We start from the raw sequence: 8,589 nt of genomic DNA on the forward strand, positions 1-8,589 counted from the left end.
GTTAGCTATACAGGGAGTTTCCTTTTGACATTTCCATATATATTAAAACCTGACTTGTTTCATCTCCTGTACTTTTCTTTTTATCTTAGTCCCCATCTTATGGTGATTTCAACAGGTTTAAAAATTCATTCTTGTATACAGAGTACATCAACTATATTCATCTTCTTAACTTCTTTCTTTTACACTACCCCTCTCGTATGTGACCTCCTCTTAGCATGACCTGCTTTTTGTAATATTGCTTATATTTGTATTAGGTCCACCCTCTATATATGAGAAAAAACATGCAGCCTTTGGCCTCTGAACCTGGCTAACTTCACTTAAGATGATATTCTCCAATTCTGTCATTACATGCAAATGACAAAATTTCATTCTTCTTTGTGGCTGAGTAAAATTCCATTGTATATAAATACATCATTTTATTAATCCATTTGTTGGAAGTGGGGCATCTTGGCTGTGATAGTCAATTTCTCAGTAGAAACTTTACAAGCAAGAACAGAGTAGCATGAGATTTTGTCAGTATTGAGAGGTAAGCAACAACAAATGCTGCCAACTGAGAACAGTGTACTGACCAAAACTGCTTATTAGAAATGAGGGAGAGAAAAAGACTTTGCACACATGCATGAGCTGAAAGAATGTATCTCTACCAGACCTGTTGTACAAGAAATGTTAAAGGTCTTTTTTTTCAAACTAAAAGAAAGACACTTTTTTGAATAAAAAGAAAACAAGCAAATTATACTTTACACAAATTCATAATGCAGTGATATCATAGGTGTGGTGCATAAACCATTTGTAATTTCAGAATGCAAATTGAACATGATAAGTAAAATAATTACAGTTATGTCAATATATTTAGTGATAGGAATGTAAGACCTTCTAGCTTGACAGGCTGAGATAAAATGTCACTTCCTAGACCTTACCAGGCAGCTACAGGGCCTGTCCTATACAGAGAAGGTGGGCATTAGCAGTTACTACCCAATGCCCCCTGCACCTATGCCAAGCCAGCCACTGGGCTGGAGAGAGGTCCAGATGGGAAAGGTATGAGTCCACCTGTGTATTATACCCAAGGGTATTATACCCTTGTGCCAGGGTCTGGTTCAGATGTGTTGCCCTTCCTGCAACAAGATGATGGTGACCCAGCTGTCTTAAAATGCCAGCACCCTCACTGGATGTCCAGTTGGAAACTGTGCCTCCGGAGTGCATCGTGGGCTGCTGCTTCATCGCCTTCTGCAGGACATGGACCAATACTGCCCCAATTGTAAAGCTCTACTGGGCACCTACAAGGCTTATAGGAATCAGACACATGCTGAGGCTTGCACTGCAGGTGGTCACCCAACCATCACCCAGCCATCCCAGAAAGGCTCCACTCTGGTGACCTTGTCTCTCCAGGGGTTCCACCTTCATGTCTTCTTTTGGAGGGAAAATGTCACAACAGTAACACATCTCCAAAATCCAGAAATTGCTGCTTGAAGTCACTCATGGGACATGCAAAAACATTGACCCAGAGTGTTGTTTTAAGAGTTTCCCGTTGCCTACCTGTGACCCCAGAGTCATCCAGACTTCCAATTTGCATATCATAAGTGATTTCCATTGACTGGCTTCTTTTTCTGCTTTAGTGGATCTTCCTGGTAGGCATCTCAAATCTGAGAAGACAATAATTTCTTAATATTTTTTAAGTGCATGGAAGGTATATTAACACTCACCATGCACATCTGTGAGGTCATAATGTAAAATAAAATAAAAATAGTGCTGGGTTTTCTTATTATTTGGCCAACCCTTCTTGCTTGACACCATCATTTTACATGAAGAGATTTTTTTACCATACAATAATTGTATTCACAGTTCATATGACCTCCTTTGAAAGGAGGGATTTATACAATCATTTTCTGTAAGGATATAATGGATATCACTTTCCTTCCAATTTGCCAGTGTGCTATGTTACCCACCTTGGCCTTGAACTCTTCATCCATGGCTTTAATATGGATTTGGTGTGTTTTTTAAAAACTTTTGCAGTTCTGGCGGCATGAGCAGAGAGATGAAGAAACCCCAGTTGAGCCTGATGGGGTGGCATGGTGCTGGTTCTTGTCTCAAAGAAATCTAAAGTCTGATTCTATTTTTCAGAGGTGAAGTTCATTATATGACATCAACATGATTTCTAGGACCCCAGTGACAAGCCAGTGTTCTACAGTGGCTGTTAAGTCATCTTTGAAATGAAGAGAGAGCCTAGTTTGCCTCTCAGGGGACCCCATTTCCATCCTAAATCAACACAGTTAATTTCTGTGAATTATACTGTATAGAAATCAAATCCCTACCTTGAATGAAAGTCTGTGTATTTTATAGCCATTGATTCAACTATAACTTTCATTTTTCTAAAAGGCCAGTCATTATTTTGGAAGTGAATTATGAATACCACATAGTACTTTGGTGTTATCTGCTTTCAAGAAATAGTCTTTGGTTCACTCAGTAAGAAAAAAAAAATGTGAGGAGAAATAAAATGCAATTGGAAAGAATTCTTACAAATATATTTTCTCTTTCTCTTTTGTTCATCTGTTTGTGTTCTTATCTTTATGATCACGTTAAGTTGCAATCATTCCAGAATAACTTACTACAATCAAATAACATTATAAGCCTCATGTTAATGCAAAGTAATAATTTACAATAGAAAACACAAAAATATGAATCAAAGACTCAAAGCATATTATGAACATAATTTGCTTAGCCATAAACAAAAAATAAGAGACAGAATACAAAGGAGAGAGAGAATGAAATGGAGAGAGAAACCACAATGAAACTAGAAAACAAGTTAGATAATGACTTCAGTAAGACCTTATGTTTCAATGATAGCTGTGTATATAAATGAATTAAATTTTCCAGTTAAAGGATGTGGAATGACTGAATAGACAAAAAAAGATCCAATGTGTGTTGCTTACAAAAAATATACTTCATCTCTAGGGACACAGACAGAATGAAAGTAATGGGGTAGAGTAAAAGATAGAATAAGATATCCCATGTGAATGGAAATCACAGGAATGTAGAATGGAAGTCATTATGCTCTGATGAAGGGATTATTTTGTGAAGAGGAAATAACAAGTCTGAATATAGATGTACTCAATATTGGACCACCAACATATATAAAACTAGTATTAATAGGTCTAAAAGTGGAGGAAGACATTAATGCAATAATACCTGGTGATTTTAATAACCACTTTCAGCATGAAAATGCTATCCACTAGCAATTCATTAAAGAAATATCAGAGTTAATTTTAAATCTGGACAAAAATGGCCTATCCTATAGTAACAGAACTTTTCATCCAATAGAAGTCGAATACACATTTTTCTTACCAAAACAGGGAACATTATTCTAAGATAGATCATATCATAGACTATGAAACAAGAAAAGACAAATTTTCAAAAATTGAAATCACGTAAAGTACATTTTCTGGCCACAAAGAAGAAAGCTAGTTAGTTGATACCAAGAAAACTCTTGGAAAATGTACAAACATACAAAGATTAAACAACTTATTTTTGAATAACCAATTAAGGAAATGAAAAATATTTAAACAAGTGAAAATGGAGAGCTATCATACCAATATCTATGGAATAAAGCAAAATCAGTATTAAGAGAGAAGTTTATAGCAATCAAAAAAATAGAGATATCTAAAATAAACCATTTTGTATTAAAAGAAACCAGCATAAAACAAGAGAAAATAAAACCCAAAATAAGCAGAAAAAAAGTAATGACAATCAGAGCAGAAATTTAAAAATACTATTGATCAATAGAAAAAGAGCAAGTTATTCAAGTTCTTCAAAGCATATTTTTGACTTATTTGCATAGAATAGTTGTACAGGGGGATACACTGTGATATTTACACATGTGTTTACAGTATATTTTAGAATATACTGAATAACCCCTTCCATTATTCTCCCTCTTCCCCCCTCTTTCCATTCTTAGAACAATTTCAACAGGTTTCACTTCCTTATTTTCATCTAAGAACAACATACATCCACCATGTTTACCCTCTTTCACCCTTTCCTTATGCCCATTCCCCTTGCACTGGTACCCACGGCCAAAAAAAGATATATTGTACCCTCCTGTTCTTTATTTTTTTAAGTGTATAATGACAGTCCAAGGGGTTTCACCTTGGTATGAGAGGCCTGTATATATTGTGCTGAATAAGATTTTTTAAAGTAAACAAACCCCTATCTAGACTAAGAAGAGGGAGAAAACTCAAACAAAAAGCAAAGATGAAAAAAGAAACATTGCAACTGAACCATAGACATACTAAAGTTATGTGAATAGCTACAGGCTAGAAAATTGAATTATATAAGAGAAATTGAAATAAACACATACAACTTACCCAGAATGAATCATGAAGAACTGAACAGACCAATAACAGATAATGAGATTGAGTCAGTAATTAAAAAACCTCCATCAAAGAAAAGCCCAAGCTGGATGACTTCACTTTAAAATTCTACCAAATATTTAAAGAAGAACTAATACAAATTCTACTTAATTAATTCCAAAAACTAAAATAGGAAGGAATTCTTCCAAGGAAATTCTATGAGGCCTGTATTATGTTGATACCAAAAACACATAAGGATACAACAATAAAAAAACTACCAAAACCAGGTAAGATATAAGAAAAGGAAAACCAGTGGCCAATATTCTTGATGAACACAAGCACAAAATGCTTCAACTAATTATAATCAAGTTAAATCCAACAGAAAATTAAAAAGATTATTCATTATGACCAACTAGGATTCATCCCAGAGATGAAAGCATAGTTCAATATATGCAAATCAATAAATATTATGCACCATATCAACAGAATGAATGTCAAAAATATATGACCATCTCAATTGATCCATAAAAGGCATTTGATAAAAGTCAACATTCATTTTTGACAAAAACACTGAACAAATTGGGCAAATAAGGATCATACCTCAACATAATAAAGGACATTTATGAGACAATGCCTAATAGTATATTGAATGGGAAAAACCTGAAGGTCTTTTCTCTAAACCTGGAGCAAGACAAGGATACTCACTTTGACTACTTTCATTCAGCATGCTGTTGGAAGTCCTGGTAGGCAGGATAGAGGCTCCTGGAGGTAAAGATGTAGCATGCTCAGCTTGTGTCTCCTGGGGCTGCTTTTATAAATAATTATGAAGTACTGGCTTAAATAACACAAATGTCTTCTCTCACAGGTTGGATATGAGAGATCTGAGCTGGATCACTGCATTAATGTCAAGGTATGGGCAGGACTGGCCCTCCAGAAGGCTCTGGGGAGAATTGGTTCCATGTATTTTCAACTACTAGAGGCTTTTGTGTTCGTAGGCTCACATCCCTAACTTACTCCAACTTCTGTTTCCATAGTCACATCTCTTTCTCTCTGACTGATCCTCTCTTTCTTTCTTACACATACCTCCTGTGTTCACATTTGTTCCCCCAGATAATCTAGATAATCTCCCATTGCAGCATCCTTAACTATAGCACATCTACAAAAGTCCCTTTGGGTATGTAAGACTGTTCATGCAAAGATGGGGAGAATTAAGAAGTGGACATCTGTGGGAGGTATAAACATTATTTTGCCAGCTATACTCATCTCCTCAGGTGCCCAGAACTCAAGAACTGAGAGAGAAGTCCACTGTCCAGCCTAAAAACAAACACTAGCCTGAGAGAGCCTTCCACCATGCTAGACCTTGGCTCCCATTCCCTGCAGTTGCTCCTTCCAGTTCTCAGAACAGCCTCCCACCATCATCTGCCTTGCTCAGTTGAGAACAAAAACCACACCAAAGAATCTGGGGCTGGAGACCAGTTACAACGGGTACATATGATCTTCTAGGCTGTCTACCACTATTGACTCACACTGTGATCTTCTTTGCTTGGTTTTAACATTCACTTAAAAAATTTTAAAGCGTAAGACACACAGGCAGAAAGGTGCAGAGTCCACTAGCAGTGGGAGCTTATGGGTTTTACTCAAGTCCATTCCACATAGCTAGCAGATCAACTACAAGGCCTACCAGCTGCTGATGTGGTATTTATAGGGATCAAAACACAGATGCCACCAGCAACCAAGACAACTGGTCCCCACCCAATACCTCTGCAAAGCTGGCCATGATCCTGACTTCTGATACCCTATCATAACTTTTGCTCCACAGTTAAGACTGTAGCATCTGTGTCCTTATCTGGTTTCCTTCACCCAACAGCTGTCAAATCCAGCCTTCATCTGAGGTGTACCTGCAATCCAGGTTGGTACTCTCATTGTGTGATAGTCCATTGCAAGAAGTTGCTGTGAATTTCTCACTTGTCTAACTATCCATGGGCATTTGGGAGAGTCCAGTTCCTAGGACTGAAACTGTGGTGGACCAGAAGTAACACACTAGGATCCACGAAGTCTACCCATTAAGCAGATTTAATAAATAGTTAAAGAAACTGAAAACAGCCTGAAAATTGGTCCATATCCCTAAGTTTCAGGTTATTTTTTATTATCCTAAAATGAGAGGTCATTTCTTTCTTTCTTTCTTTCCACTTCCTGGTAACAAAATAGGTGTGCTCTCCACAGGCTAAAAGTTCCTCCTGGCTTCAGTAAAGATAAAGTTCCTTGTAGTCAGTAATATAACTGGATCTGGCTGGAAAGACTTTTGTAGTTGAATAGCAAACACACAAACACACACACACACACACACACACACACACACACACACCACAAATGCCCAGTTGCCAGTGTACCCCTGAGCACCTGTGCCTGCTGCCTGTGGACATAAGAATCCCCAGGAGTCAGAAGGATCAGTCCCCATGTCTTCTCTAGGATCTTCCTGACAAGTGCACTGGGAGGGTGTTCTGGGGCACCACGCACAGGCTTGGATCTTACCCCACAACTTGCTTGTTGGAAGACAAGGCACCTCTGAGCGCTACAAACTGGGAGCTCAGGGCCTCTTCCATGAGGCTGTGTGGGAAGTGCTCTGTGTCTGCTCTACAGACATGCTATGGATGATATCTTCTCTGAATTGTCACAAGGAGGGAGGTGTGAGTTGGAGGTTTGGGACCCTGCCTTCTGGTCTTGGGTGTTTTGCAGATGCCAATTAACACTAAGGAGCTTGTTTCTTGGCAGGGTTTCTGGGTCTGCTCACTCTCTCTGCCTCAAGCACCCTCAAAACACAATGAGACCTAAGATGTGAACACAGGGAAGACAGCCTTTAGTACCACATGGTGATGGACACAGAACTCGCACACATTACTCCTCCACATCAAAGGAAACAGGTAACAGAATGCAGAGAAACCCACAGAATGGGAGAAAATATTTGAAATGTATACATCCCATGAGATTTTTATATCCAGAACATACATGGAACTCCAAAACTCAATAGCAAAAAACAACTTGATAAAAAACTGTAAATAGATCTAAACAGATTTTTTTTTTAAAGAAGGGATACACCTGGGCAATATGTACTTGAAAAAATGTTCAGCATCACTAATAATCATTGGAATTCATATCAGAACAACAATGACAAGTCACTTCACACTGGTAAGAATAGTTGATATCAAAAAGACCAAAGTTAACAAGTGCTGCCAAAGATACAGAGAAAGGAACCACTTGCATATTGTTAGTAGGGATATAAATTAGTACAGCCATTATGGAATAGAGTACAAGAGTTCCTCAAAACACCAAAAATCAAATCACTATATGACCTAGCAATACCACTGATGAGTATATATCCAAAGGAACTGTAAGTATGTCAAAGAAATATCTGCCCTTCCTCCTATTTATGATAGCCAGTACGATATATTTACAAGTAAAATACCAAAGCAAACCTCCACTGAACAATTAAAGGACAGGAATGTAACACAGTTCATGATAAGGGGAGGATAACAACAGGAGGGGGTGGTAAAAGAAAAGGATAAAGAGGGTGAATATGGTCAATATATTCTCTATACATGTATGAGTATGGAACCTAAAACCTGTTGAAGCCATTTTAAGAAGGGAGAGGGGGAAGAGGGAGAATAATGATGGGGATGAATCAAACTGGAATATATTGTATGCATATATGAAAATATCACAACAAAATCCCCTGTATAGCTATTAAAAATGAATAAAAATGTTTTTAAAAGGAGATAAAAACAATCTAAATGTCCATCAATTAGTAAAAACACAAAGAAAATGTGGTACAAGGGCTAATATGCATCCATAAAATAGTGAAATCTTGTAATTTATCATAACTTGGATGCAACAGATCATTATATTATGTGAAAAAAGTCAGGCAAAGAAAGACAAGCATCACATAATTTCACGCATGTGTATAATCTAAAAAAGGTGATCCCATAGAAGTTGAGAGTAGAATGATGGCCGCCAGAGAATAGGAATGTGTGTGAGGATGGGAAATTTTCGATAAGTAAGTAGTGAGTTAGAGTAAAATAGGGGCAAGATGTTCTGGCATAATTTGCAATTATGGTGAGACTGATAACAATTATGTGTAGTACACTTCAAAACAGCAGATACCTTAAAAGCAACTGAGGCCAATAGGAAAAGGGGACCAGGAACTACAGAAAAGGTTAGATTAAAAAGAATTAACCTAGAAGGTAACACACAT

At 37.4% G+C, this 8,589-nt stretch overlaps 1 pseudogene; it reads left to right on the forward strand.

Annotated features, from left to right (window-relative positions):
* Nucleotides 1–896: 896 nt before the first annotated feature.
* On the forward strand, nt 897–1,467 carry LOC141415601 (lipopolysaccharide-induced tumor necrosis factor-alpha factor homolog pseudogene; annotated as a pseudogene).
* Nucleotides 1,468–8,589: the final 7,122 nt, after the last annotated feature.

Source organism: Castor canadensis, chromosome 1 (genome assembly GCF_047511655.1).
Source record: "Castor canadensis chromosome 1, mCasCan1.hap1v2, whole genome shotgun sequence".
In the NCBI taxonomy this organism is placed as follows: domain Eukaryota; kingdom Metazoa; phylum Chordata; class Mammalia; order Rodentia; family Castoridae; genus Castor; species Castor canadensis.